The following is a 12,840-nucleotide window of genomic DNA, read 5'->3' on the forward strand; positions in this document are numbered from 1 at the left end:
CCCAGGGCCTCTGTGGCGCCCGCCCCGCTCCGCCCCCTCGCCCACCCTGCTCCAGCGCTCGAGGCTGGCTCTGCCACGCATCGCACTCCCCATGTTCGGCAACAGCTGGCTGAGCTTAATTAAGCCCCACAGTGCCGGGTTCCACCTGGCGAGGAATTAACAACAATAACAAAATAGCAAACAGCAGAGGGGGGTGTGAGGAGGCAGGCAGGGCGGGAGCTCCCGAGCACCCTCAGTCCTGGCTGTCACTGGCCAGTCCAGGTCTGACCCCTCCAGTCCTCACCGGCCCTCCCACTGGGATGGTGGGCCTCGGCCTGCAGGTGCCTGTGTCTGTGGCTGTGACAGAGGTGGGCTGTGGGCCGCCCCACTCCACAGGTGAGGAGGCCCAGCTCCAGAAGGCTGCGCAGTGTGCAGGTCTCAGTGTGGCCGTCCAGGGCACAGGCATGTTCCCAGCTCACCAGGTCCAGGCAGAATGGCACGCGAGCTGCAGTTGGGGCGCACACACAACATGCTTCGGGAGTGGGGAGGGAGGGGCTTTGGACTTGGCGTGGAGGAACGGGAGGGGCGTCCCTCGGCGACGTCTTGGCTTTCCGTATGGGGGTCTGCAGGAGGTGCCAGCAGACGGGTCCTGGAGCGGGGACCGGGAAGAGCCGCAGGGCGAGCAGTATTGCCTGGACGGGCTCACAGCCTGGGGGGCTGAGGATCCACCTGCTCGAGGAGCCTGCACTCTGCAGAGGTGGCACCAGGAGGGCCCCAAGTCCCAGCCCTGAAGGGCTGCCATTCTCGGGGGAGTCACCTGGCTCCTAAGCTAGTGCCCCGGTCACTGCACCAGACACTCACCAGCTCTCCATGGTGAGAGCCGCTCCTCCAGGAAGCAGACACCGAGGTGACAGAGAGCGGCCGGCCTTGAGGACACCCCAGGGAGGCATTGTCCAGGAGTCTCAGTGCCGGGCGGGACTGGGGAGCAGATTGTGAGGGCCACCTCTGCACACAGATGGTTCCTTTAAAAATGTGATTTAAAAACGCTCAATAAAATGGAGATAGAAGGAAAGTACCTCAATATAACAAGGCCAAATATGACAAACTCACAGCCAACATATTCAACAGGGAAAAACTGAAAGCCATCTAAGAACAGGAACAAGACAAGGGTGCCCACTCTCATCACTCTTAGTCAACCTGGTACTGGAGATTTTGGCCAGAGCAATTAGGCAAGAAAAAGAAATGAAAGGAATCCAAATAGGCAATGAAGAAGTGAAACTCTTGCTTTTTGCAGATGAAATGATTTTATACAGAAAACCCTAAAGAATCCATTGGAAAACTATGAGAAATAATCAACAATTACAGCAAAGTTGCAGGGTACAAAATCAACTTACATAAATTGGTGACATTTCTATATACTAATAACAAACTAACAGAAGGAGAACTCAAGAACACAATCCCATTCACAATCGCAACAAAAAGAATAAAATACCTTGGAGTAAATTTAACCAAGGAAGTGAAAGACCTATACAATGAAAACTACAAGACTTTCCTGAAAGAAACTGATGATGCTATAAAGAGATGGAAAGACATTCCATGCACATGGATTGGAAGAATAAACATAGTTAAAAATGTCCATACTACCCAAAGCAATCTACAGATTCAACACCATCCCAATCAGAATCCCAATGACATTCTTCACAGAAATAGAACAAAGAATCCTAAAATTCATATGGGACAACAAAAGATCCTGAATTGCCAAAGCAATCCTGAGAAAAAAGAACAAAGCTAGAGGCCTCACAATCCCTGACTTCAAAACATACCACAAAGCTACAGTAATCAAAACAGCATGGTACTGGTACAAAAACAGGTGCACAGATCAAGGGAACAGAATTGAAAGCCCAGAAATAAAACCACACATCTATGGACAGCTAATCTTTGACAAAGGAGCTGAGAACATACAATGGAGAAAGGAAAGTCTCTTCAATAAATGATGTTGGGAAATCTGGACAGCCACATGCAAGAGAATGAAAATTGACCATTATCTTACACCCTACACAAAAATAGACTCAAAATGGATCAAAGACTTGAAGGTAAGACCTGAAACCATAAGACTTCTAGAAGAAAATATAGGCAGTACTCTCTGACATTGGTCTTAAAAGGATCTTTTCAGACGCCATTTCTTCTCGGACAAGGGAAACAATAGAAAGAATAAACAAGTGGGACTTCATCAGACTAAAGAGCTTCTACAAGGCAAATGAAAACACAACCCACCAACTGGGAAAAAATATTTGCAAATCATATATCCCGCAAAGGATTGATCTCCATAATATATAAAGAACACAACTCAACAACAAAAAATCAAACAACCCGATCAAAAAATGGGCAGGGGATATGAACAGACATTTCTCCAAAGAAGATATACAGATAGCCAATAGGCACATGAAAAGATGCTCATCATCACTGATCATCAGGGAAATGCAAATCAAAACTACACTAAGATACCACCTTACACCCGTTGGAGTGACTATAATCACCAAGACAAAAAATAGCAAATGTTGGCGAGGTTGTGGAGAAAAGGGAACCCTCATACACTGCTGGTGGGAATGCAAACTGGTGCAGCCACTGTGGAAAACAGTATAGAGATGTCTCAAAAAATTAAAAATAGAACTACCATACAACCCAACCCTCCCACTCCTGGGTGTCTATCCAAAGAACTTGAAATCTGCAATTGAAAGAGATTTATGCCCCGCTGTGTTCACTGCAGCTTTATTCACAATAGCCAAGACATGGAAGCAACCCAGATGCCCAGCAACTGATGAATGGATAAAGAAGATGTGGCATATATACACAATGGACTACTATTCAGCCATAAAAAGTGACAAAATTGTCCCATTCACAACAACATGGATGGATCTTGAGGGTATTATGTTAAGCGAAATAAGCCAGATGGAGAAAGACAGACAGTGTATGCCTCCACTCATATGTGTAAGATAAACAAACACGTGGACAAAGAGAACAGATTAATGGTCACCCAGGAGAAGGGGGGTGGGAGGGTGGGTACAAAGCGTGAAGTGGAGCACTTATGCGGTGACAGACAAATAATAATGTACAACTGAAATTTCACAATGTTGTAAACTATCATAACCTCAATTAAAAAAATGTGATTTATAACTTGTACCCCTTCTGCTTCCAGAAGGGTTTTGGGAAATGCAGGAAAACAGTGGAGCTGTGGGAACAGAAGTGGCGGGTTGATTGCACTGATCACCAGACTTCAAGCAGCCCTCACTTTTGTTCTGCATTCCCTGGCACCTGGGGCAAAAAGGGGTTCATTAGCTAGAGATTTGTTTGTATGTTCAGGTTTTTCAGGAAAGGAAGAATTTTTTCTGTAGGAGAAGAAGGAGCTTTCAGGGGAAGGCTGTGAAAGGCCTGGGAGAGGGTCAGCCGACCAGCCTGTGCGGGAATGATAGTGCCGTCCACCGCTTCCTGGCGGTTGTGAAGCGCGGTGCAGACCGAGGCTGGAGCAGCTATTGTATTACATGACGTACCTGGAGAGCGAGGATGCTCTCGCTCCTCCCGCTCAGATCGGCCACTCATCCTAGTTTTTTCAGGTCAGTCCTGGTCCTGCCGTAGTCCTCATGTGACTGTTAGCACCCTTCACCTTCTGAGCGTCTTGGCTTGAAGGATCAATTCATGGCTACCATATCTATGTGTGTGTATGTATGCATTTGTATTTCTACTGTATTGCTAAGATATTATGACGTCCCTGATCGCCTGGGCGCGTGGTAGGAAAGACTTAACAAGGTCCAAGGAGCAAGAGGGAATGTCTGCAAGATTTGGCTTCTGATGGTGGAGGTTGATTGCACAGTTCATGGGGCCTTTGTCCTTTGTCTCAAAGGCTTGAGGATGAGAAGGAAAAGGAGACGTGGGAAGGAAGCTCCGGGCGTCTCCAAGTACCTTCCCTGCCGTGGGCACCAGGAGACAGCTCTGCCAGCTCTTGCGTGACCTTGTCGAGAAACGGGATCTCTCAGCCTCTTCCTCCTCATCTGTATTCTAAGGCTGCTGGGCAGCAGGCTCTGCACAGGGGTGGATGGCGCCACGGTTCCCGTCACAGTCATGCCCACGTGCACCAGCCCTTCCCACATTCATGTTCTTCAGCCGAACCCCAGGACTCACCCTCGCCCGTCCTGGAACCAAACAGCCTCCACTTTCTTCTCTGTGGGGAGGTTTTTAATTATGAATTCATTTTTTAAACCAGATACACATCTGTTCAGAGTTTCTATTTCTTCTTGTGTCAGTTTTGGCAGTTTGTGTCCTTCGAGGAGTTTGTCCATTTCCTCTAGTTGTCAAATTTATCAGCATAAAGTTGCTTATAATATTTTCTTATCTCCTTTTAATATCTGTGGGATCTGTGGTGATGTCTTATCTTTCATTCCTGATACTGGTAATTTGTGTTTTCTCTCTCTCTTTTTTTCCTTGAGTAACATAGCCAGCAGTTTATGAATTTTATTATTTTTTTTAAAGAACTAACTTTTGGTTTTTTAACATTTTTCTCTATTGCTGGTTCAATTTCTGTCTCACTGATTTCTGCTCTTTCTTACATCCTTCCTTCTACTTTGAGCTTAATTTGCTCTTCTTTTGCTAGATTTTCAAGGCAGAAGCTTAGATCATTTATTTAAAACCCTTTAGTCTTTTCTAACACAAACATTTAAAACTATGATTTTCACTTAAAACAATCCATTGGCTATAGTCCACAAATTTTAATATGTCATGTTTTCATTATTATTTAGTTTAAAACATTTTTGAATTTCCTTTGGGATTTGCTTTACTCACAGTTTATTTAGAAGTCTTTTGTTTAATTTCCAAATATTTGAGGGAATTTTACAGGTACATTAATGTAATTTCTTTCTAACTGTCTATGGTTAGAGATATATTTTGTATGATTTTAATCCTTTCATATTTATTGAGACGTTTTATGGTGAATAGTCCATATGCATTTGAAAAAAAATGTGTGTCTTCTGCTCCCGTTGGATGGAGCGTCACGCTGGTTTATGGTGGTGCACGTCTTCACAGCCTTGCTGGCTTTCCCTCTACATATTCAGCCAATTACCGAGAGAGGAGCGTTAAAATCTCCAACTATGATAGTAGATTTATCTCCCTTTAATCTGCTAGTTTTTGCTTCATATCTTTGAAGCTTTTATTAAGTGTGTGCTCATTTATGATTGCTATGCTTTCCTGATGACTTGAAAATATCTCTAATTCACCTTCATTTTTGAAGGACTATTTTTTGCAGGATGTAGAATTTTAGGTTCACAGCTCTGTTTTAACCCTTTAAAGATGTCGTTCAATTGTCTCCTGGCAACGGTGTTTCTCATCCTCGTTCCTTGTGATGTGTCTGTTTTCCTCTGGCTGCTTTTAAGGTGGTCTCTTTACCTTTGGTATCAGTATATTCTTAGGGTTTTTTTAAATGTTTATGATGCTTGGGTTCTGTTAATTTGTGAGTTGATATTTTTCATCAAATTTGGGAAATTTTCAGTTACTATTTCTTCAAATGCCTTTTTCTGCCCCACCGTCTTTCCTCTCCTTCTGGGAATTAAATTAGATATAATTAGATTGTCTGATGTTGCCTGCAGGTCACTGAGTGAGGCCTTTGTTCTTTTTTAGAGGCTTTTTCTCTGTCTTTGTTTAATTGGATTTTTATGGACCATTCTTCAAGTTCACGAATCATTTCTTCTGATTTCCAACCTGCTATAGACTCATCCAGTGGATTTTCCATTTCGGATTTTGCGTTTTTCAATTCTACATTTTCCATTAGATTCACCCCCTATGGTTCCCATTCTTTAGAGAGCCCCCCTCTCCTCATTCGTGTCTTTCTTTTGTTTTAAATCTTTCTTTCATGATTCCAACATCTGCGTCATCTCTGGGTCTGTCTATTGACCGGGTTTTCTTTTTTCTTTCCAGGTTAAGTTTTCCTGCTTGTTTGCACATCCAGGAGTTTTTTATTGTGTGCTGGACACTGTGCGTCCTGCCTGGCTGTGGGTCCGGATCATGCCGTCTTCTCTAAAGGGGGGCTCCCTTTTGCTCTGGCAGACGGTCAGTTTCCTGGCAGCGTGGCTCAGCCCGTTGGAGCTGGGCCCGGGCTTTGCTGGGCGGGCTCTCAGGCCGTCCTTGCCCGAGGGCCGCATAGCCCTGCTCCTGAGATGCGCTGTCCTGGGATGTTTGCTGTGGGCTCTGCACTGCAGCTGTTTGGACTGCGCAGTGTCTCCCGGCTCTGTATCAACTCCAGACTCTCAAGTCAACTCCCAGCCCTTAGCGGTTCTCTGCCAGGTCTTGTGGAGCCGTGCTCCGCCCACGCGCAGCTGGCTAGTGGGAGACTCAGGGAACGCCTGTGCAGGTTTCCGGGCCTCCCCCTCGGTATTCTGCAAATTGCCAACGCTTCAGCAGCCCCAGCTTCAACCTGTGTTTCCTCTACCTCTTGAGATCACTGCGCTGCACTGGGGGTCAGGTTCCCTGTGCTGGTTTGGGGAGGCAGGAAGCTGGGGGGAATGTGGAACTGTCTGCTGTCCAATGTCTGAAAACAGTTGTCACACGTATTCTGTCCAGTTCCATGGTTGTTTATAGCAGGAGGGTACGTCCGGTGCCCGTTATTTTTATCATGGCCAGAGCAGAAGCTGGCTCTCTTCTTTTGCAACCTACTGTCTTCCGTTTGTAATGCCCTTCCCGAGGTTGTCCCGAGTCCCGTGAAAGCCCTCACTCCTCCAGACTCCATTCGGATGCTATGTCCTCTGTAACTTTTCCCCTGTTCCCTCTGGCGGGGAGCAGTCCCCACAATGAGCTGTATCTCATTCTCACGGGCGTTGTAGCTGGCTGTCTGTGCGTCCTCTTCTGGACAGTGAGCCACTGTAAAACCCTTCACAGGGTCTGGCGCATCGTAGCTTCAAGAAATGTGCGTTTATTTGGATTATTGCTAAGGCAGAGGGCATTCCTCCCCCTCCACTGCTGACCTCTCAGTCAGGTTGCAGTGGACGTGGAGGAGCTTGGGGGTGAGAATCCTTGGCTACAGGAGAGCCAGCCCCTCACTTTCTATACGAGGAGAGGGACCCGGGGAAGTTGAGTAGCTCAGTTACACCGTTCATTTGTTCATCATTTAACAAAATATCACCGAACAGCAGCCGTGTGCGACACTCGGGCTAGAGATAAAACACTTTGCCCTCCAAATGCTCTGAGATTGGGGTGAGGTGGGAGAAACAGGGGAATAAATAAGTGATGTCCCCCCAGGGGCCCTGCGGGGTGAGCATGGAGGGGCCTCAGCCAGCCTGGGGCAGACAAGGAGGGCTTTCTGGAAGAAGGAGGCCAGAACTGAACTGTGTAATCATCAAGGGAAAGGAGAGGGAAGAGCATGTGGACGGGCCAAGAAGAGGCCCTGAGAGGGTGGCATCTGGGGTGTGCACGTGGGCTCACCGAGGACTGGGGCGTGGTGCTGCCTCGTGCGCCAGCATGAGGAGGGTGGACCTGGTCCTGATGGCAGCAAGGAGCCATGGGGAGCTTTAAATCAGGGTGGAGGGGCACGTTTCTCACTGCGACCGCCGTGGGCTGGAGGAGAGAGGATCTAGGAAGGAGGGGGAGTGCTGGGAGCTCTTCCAGCGAGGAGCCGTAGGGGTGGAGAGGAGAGGACGGGCTCCGGGGTGACAAGGAAGTGGACGGGGGACCAGATCCACTCACTGAGTGCCAGCTTGCTGTCCCTGCACTGAGACCCAGACCTGAGGGCACAGAGGAGAGGAGGGCTTCACAGCTTTTCATTCAACATGCGTCATACAGCACCTGCTGTGTGCAGGTGGTCGGTGCGGACGGACGGCTGTTTACTCTCACTGGACCCCTGGAGGGACGGAGGCTCCCACACGGCCAGCGTCTTGCCCAGGGTCACCCAGTACAGCTGACCAAGCTGGGGCCAGAACCCTGCCTCCTGCCTCCTGTCCAGCACTCTGCCACACGTGCTCTCTCTGGGTGTCCATCCACACGCTGCAGGGCTGAGCCGAGATGAATATGCGGGCCCAGACTCCATATATAGGCTCGCACATGCACACACAAACACACGCACACGAACCGTCACATACTGTGAGTATATGCGTGTGCACACACTCATGCACACACTCTCGCAAGGCACGCATGTGCGCACATGTGACACACACACTCGTTGCCTTTTGCACACTCACACATGCACAGCATTCCCACACACTCCTACACATACACACGGGTGCACACTCTTCCACACACATGTGTGCACACACTCACACAGGTGTGCGCAAAATGCATACATGTATATTGCACACCCACACACTGAGTTGAGGTGGAGGGGAATCGTTTGGGGAGCCGCCCAGCCCCTCAGTCTTGGTGGAGGGCTGGTGCACCCACACTCCTGAGTGGGCGGTGGCGGCTGGGTGGGTGTGGGCATGCGGGGAGGAAAGTGTGGCAGACGGGTGGTGGTGCACACCTGGAAGCACCTTCCCTGTCAGGTGTGGCGCCCACATACACATGCCAGGCCAGCCCTCCCGTCAGAGACCCCACAGAACATCCTCAGTGAAGGTGCCTGGGAACCCGAGACAGCATCACCGGGGTCAAGCCACTGCGCCTGAGGGTGGCCGGCCCTCTTAGGAAAGTGGGTGACAATGGGTGGGTCCCCATAACCTCCTATGGCTCTGTGCTTGCAGGAAGTGGAAAACAACTTTGTCCCCGGCCCTGGGGTGGCTGCGCTCTTGGGGTGCTGGATGTACCCGCAAACTCGTGCCCTCCGGGCCGGGCCTGGCCCTCCCCTCCCAACTTCCCTGCTGCGCCCGCGGTTCCTTGTTCTCCCCTTTTCCTTCTCTTCCTCCCTCTCCTTTTGTTCTTTCCTCTCTCTCTCCCTTCAGACCCACACTCTCCTCCTCAGCAACAAAGAAATCACCGTCAGCCGCCCCTCCACCCCCACCCCACAAGGCCTCCCAGAGACACGGATGCGGATGCGCAGTCCTGTTTGTTAACTTGAGATCTTTCTCCCTCCCCTCACCCCTCCCCGCCCTCATTCTCTCTTTATCTTTTTTCTCTCCCCCTTATCCCCCCTCACTCTCTCTCTCATTCTTCCTCTTTCCCTCCTTCTCTCTCTCTCTGCCCCTCCTTATCTCCCCCTCCTCCCCCGCTCTTGAAAGACAAGAGAAATGGAAGTCAAGATCTTCTCTTGGCGATAATTATTGAAAAGTTCAGCGCAGAGACAGACAGCGATGTTGTGAGGAGGAGAGAGAGGGGAGAATATTAAAATGCATGTGCACAGCTTGGCTTTGCAGCAGATGTTGGCATAATTAGAGAGGAAAAAATTATGAAATTAATTTGTGGTTCAATGTAAATTTCAGCAATGGGGGAAAGCTGGGCTCCAGTCACCTCATGTGCACAGATAGACACGCACACACGCACACACACACGCAGCACACCCCAGCTGCCAGCGAAGTGGTAATTGTCAGAACCTATCCAAGGGGAGAGACTGGCATGAAAAACAGGGAGGAAGGGGGCCGAGGGTGAGACTTGTCCTCTTAAAGGCACAGACGAGTGTGGGCAGGTGGAGAATGCCCCTCCCCCATGGAGGGAGTGGGAACCTGGCAGGACGTCCAGCTGGTCAGTGTTCGAGCTCGGCCCTGGATACCACAGGAGCCCGAGGAGGACGCTGCTGCCCTTGGCGTAGGATGGACGCACACACAGCTGGGTGCCTGGCCCTGGCCCTGCAGTGTCCCTGCACCCCCGCTGTGCACAACCGTGCCCAACGCCTCGGGGCCATCAGCACATCATCCTAGAGAGATCAGAAGAGAGGAATACTCTGCTGGGGGGCAGGGCAGGCTTCGTGGAAGCAGCAGTTCTGCTCGTTCTGGGGATTCTGTCAGGCAGGGGTGGGGGGGCAGGAGCGTTGCAGGTGCAGGGCCCCGTGAGCAGAGTGGGGAGGTGTTGGTGCTCAGTTGGTCTGGTCATGAGGTGTGCTGAGGGCAGGTGCCCAGCGAGGCTTGTTCAGGTGGCAATGAGGAGCCACAGAGAGTTCCTGAGCAGGGGAGGGGCGTGAGCAGGCCTTGCTGCACCTCCTGGCCCCGTGGCTGCCTCTTGCTCTCCTTGACTCTCCGGTCCTTGCCGGCTTCCGAGTTCCCCTCCTACCTGCCAGCTCATCACCGGGACCTCTGCAGCTGCCCTTCACAAGGACACTGCAGGGTCCTGGGCAGCAGATGTGGCAGAGCCACCATCTCCCGCTGCACAGCAACAGCCTGGCCCTCCCAGACGCCAGGGGCCACCTCTCTCGTCCAGCTGTCCACCAGGCTGTGCTGGCTGAGAGAACTCTGGGCCTCAGCTTCCCCACCTGCTCAGTGAGGGCTGGACGGGGGCTTTCCCTCTGTGCCCTGGGTGCCCAGGGCCACACTGGGGAGGGGCAGTGGCTGGAAGCTTCTGTCCTCCCGCTGGCCGCCACCATGGCCTTGCCCCTGGCCTGCAAATAATGATAAATTATTTACAAACACAGCCTGCCGCCTTCTCAGTGCCCGCATGCTGAGGAGCCCCCACAGCCCACCTGGGAGCCTCAGACCCCAGCCCCTCTACCCCCGTTTTCCGTGGCCTTTTCACGATGCTGCCTTTCTGTCACGTCCCTTAGGGTGGCCGTCTCCAGCATGCTCCTCTCAGGCACTCTGGTGCATGTCTCTGAGCCTGGACATCCATGCCCCGTGCCCCCATGAGCGATTCCCATCTGCCGTGTGCCTCCCCCTGGCACACTCCTGGTCACCCCCGGCCTCAACCTCCAATGCACCCGACACGAGCCACCTGCTGGTCTGGGTTGTTCCAGCCCCTGCATTCCCCAGGTGAGTCCTCATCCTGACGTGTTGGGCTTTAGGCCTTCCTCCAGGAAGCCCTCCCTGACCACCCTCTGAAGGATGGGCACTCATCCCGCCTTGTCAATGATGTCCGTACCCTTCCTCACAGGGCCACGGGCCTCTTCAAGCACTGTGAGGCTCCCCACAGGCCCAGAATGCATGCCACAAGCTCCTGGCTGTGCTCTGTCCTCTCGGGAGCCGTGTCCACCCATGTCCTGAGATTCGTCATCGACATCACTGACTCTCCTTTGACTCTTCCAGACCCGACAAGAGGACTGGCCTTCCCAAGACTCAAACACTGGAGGATGACGGGGACGCTGGCCCGTGGGGCAGCTGAGTGGTGGTTCTGAGAGGTGTCTGGCAGTGGCTATGACCCAGTTCCACGGGGTGGTCCCTGGTCACAGAGTTGCCCAGCGGCGGCTTCGGCACAGCGTGGGGCGGGTTAAACGCGGCCTCAGGGAGCTCCGGCCCCAGCGGGTGCAGAGGAGACAGCTGAGTGGTGGAGGGCTCCAGGGTTTGTCCAGGGCCATTTGACTTGTGGGGGTGGAGCCCATGCTTGATCCCCAGTCCATGTGGACCCAGCACCCATGTGTCTCCTGCCTCCTCTGGACAGGGACAGACCTTGTGCCAGACTCTGGTCAGAGTCCAGAGCCTCTCCTGAGACCTCCTGGTAACTCAAGCCCTGCCCAGGATCAGGGCTGAGGCCTTTCAGGCCCACTGGTCCTGCCAGGGTCAGGGCTCAGGGCTCAGGCCTGTTTCTGGCTCTCTCCAAGGTGCTGAAATGATCCTAAGCAGGGCGAGGGGCCTGGAGCCTAGAGCCTTGGTCAACTTCCTCTCGTGGCCCCTTATTCCCGCCTGGTCAGTGGAAGGCTGATGCCACCTCCACATTCTCCTATCTTGGGTTCCAAAGGGTGAGGAGATAAAGGACCAAGGCTTTGGGGGCAGACAGACCATTCCCCCACCGTTCTCAGAGGACTGAGCCGAGTGCCCTGGGCAGACTGCATCGCCTCTCAGGCTATTTCCCCTGAAGTCCAGTGGGAGTAACGCCCCTACACCACTCAGATGCATGAGGAGGAGGAGGATGGAGATTGGGCTCAGCCTCTGGGAGGCCCAGCTGGACAGGGTGATGTTTGCTTCTTGGGTTATAGTCAGGGGACGCACCCCTGCCCCGCCTGCCCCCTGAACAGCCCCAGGGCTCCCTCCTGACCCTGGGGCAGGGGAACAGCCTGGCCTTTGTTGATCTGGATTCTGTCTCTTTGTTTTAACTCCTCTGAACTTACATCCTTATTGATGGTCTAAATCAGACGCAGGAGGAAGGGAGGTTGAGGCTCTGTGTCCATCTCGGGTGGGATCCTGTACACGTGTGTGAGCAAATGGGAGTGCCCACATGGAACACATGCAGGGAGCTGGCTGTGTGTGGAGGGGTGAGTGTGTGCGCGGGTCATGGGTCTGTGCGTCCATCCGTGTGTGTCTGTGCAGCGTGTGGACACGCGTGTTCCTGGGGTTATTCCCAGCAGCCCCCTCCCTGCTCCTCTCCCCAGCTCATTAAGGCTCTCCCATTATTCTGACATTCGAGCGCCTCACGTACAGGCAAGAAGTAATTTACTTAGAAGAAATTAAAAGTTCATTTTAATTGAGCGCACACTGCAGTATGCAAATGAGCACATTATGCACCCGATGCAGAGACAGCCACAATCAGGGCTTAACCCTCTATGTGCTGGGCTCCCCAGCACCAGCTCCTCAGTTTCAGGGGGTGGGTGGGGTGGTCCGGGCCCTGCGAAGGTCTCCCTGTCTCTGAGAAGGAGGGAGCTGGCCACACTGGCAAGGGGGCGTCCTCCAGAGCCCTTTGTGACCTCTTTTTCCAGATGTCAATGACAACACAGGTACCAGCGCCCTGGGGAGAGACCCAGGCTCTGAGCCCGCCTCAGCCAGGCCAGGCTCTCCGTGGGGCCAGCCTCACCCAGGCTCCTGGCCGCCCCAGCCAGCTGAG

This window comes from Equus asinus, chromosome 28, assembly GCF_041296235.1.
Source record: "Equus asinus isolate D_3611 breed Donkey chromosome 28, EquAss-T2T_v2, whole genome shotgun sequence".
Classification (NCBI taxonomy): Eukaryota; Metazoa; Chordata; class Mammalia; order Perissodactyla; family Equidae; genus Equus; species Equus asinus.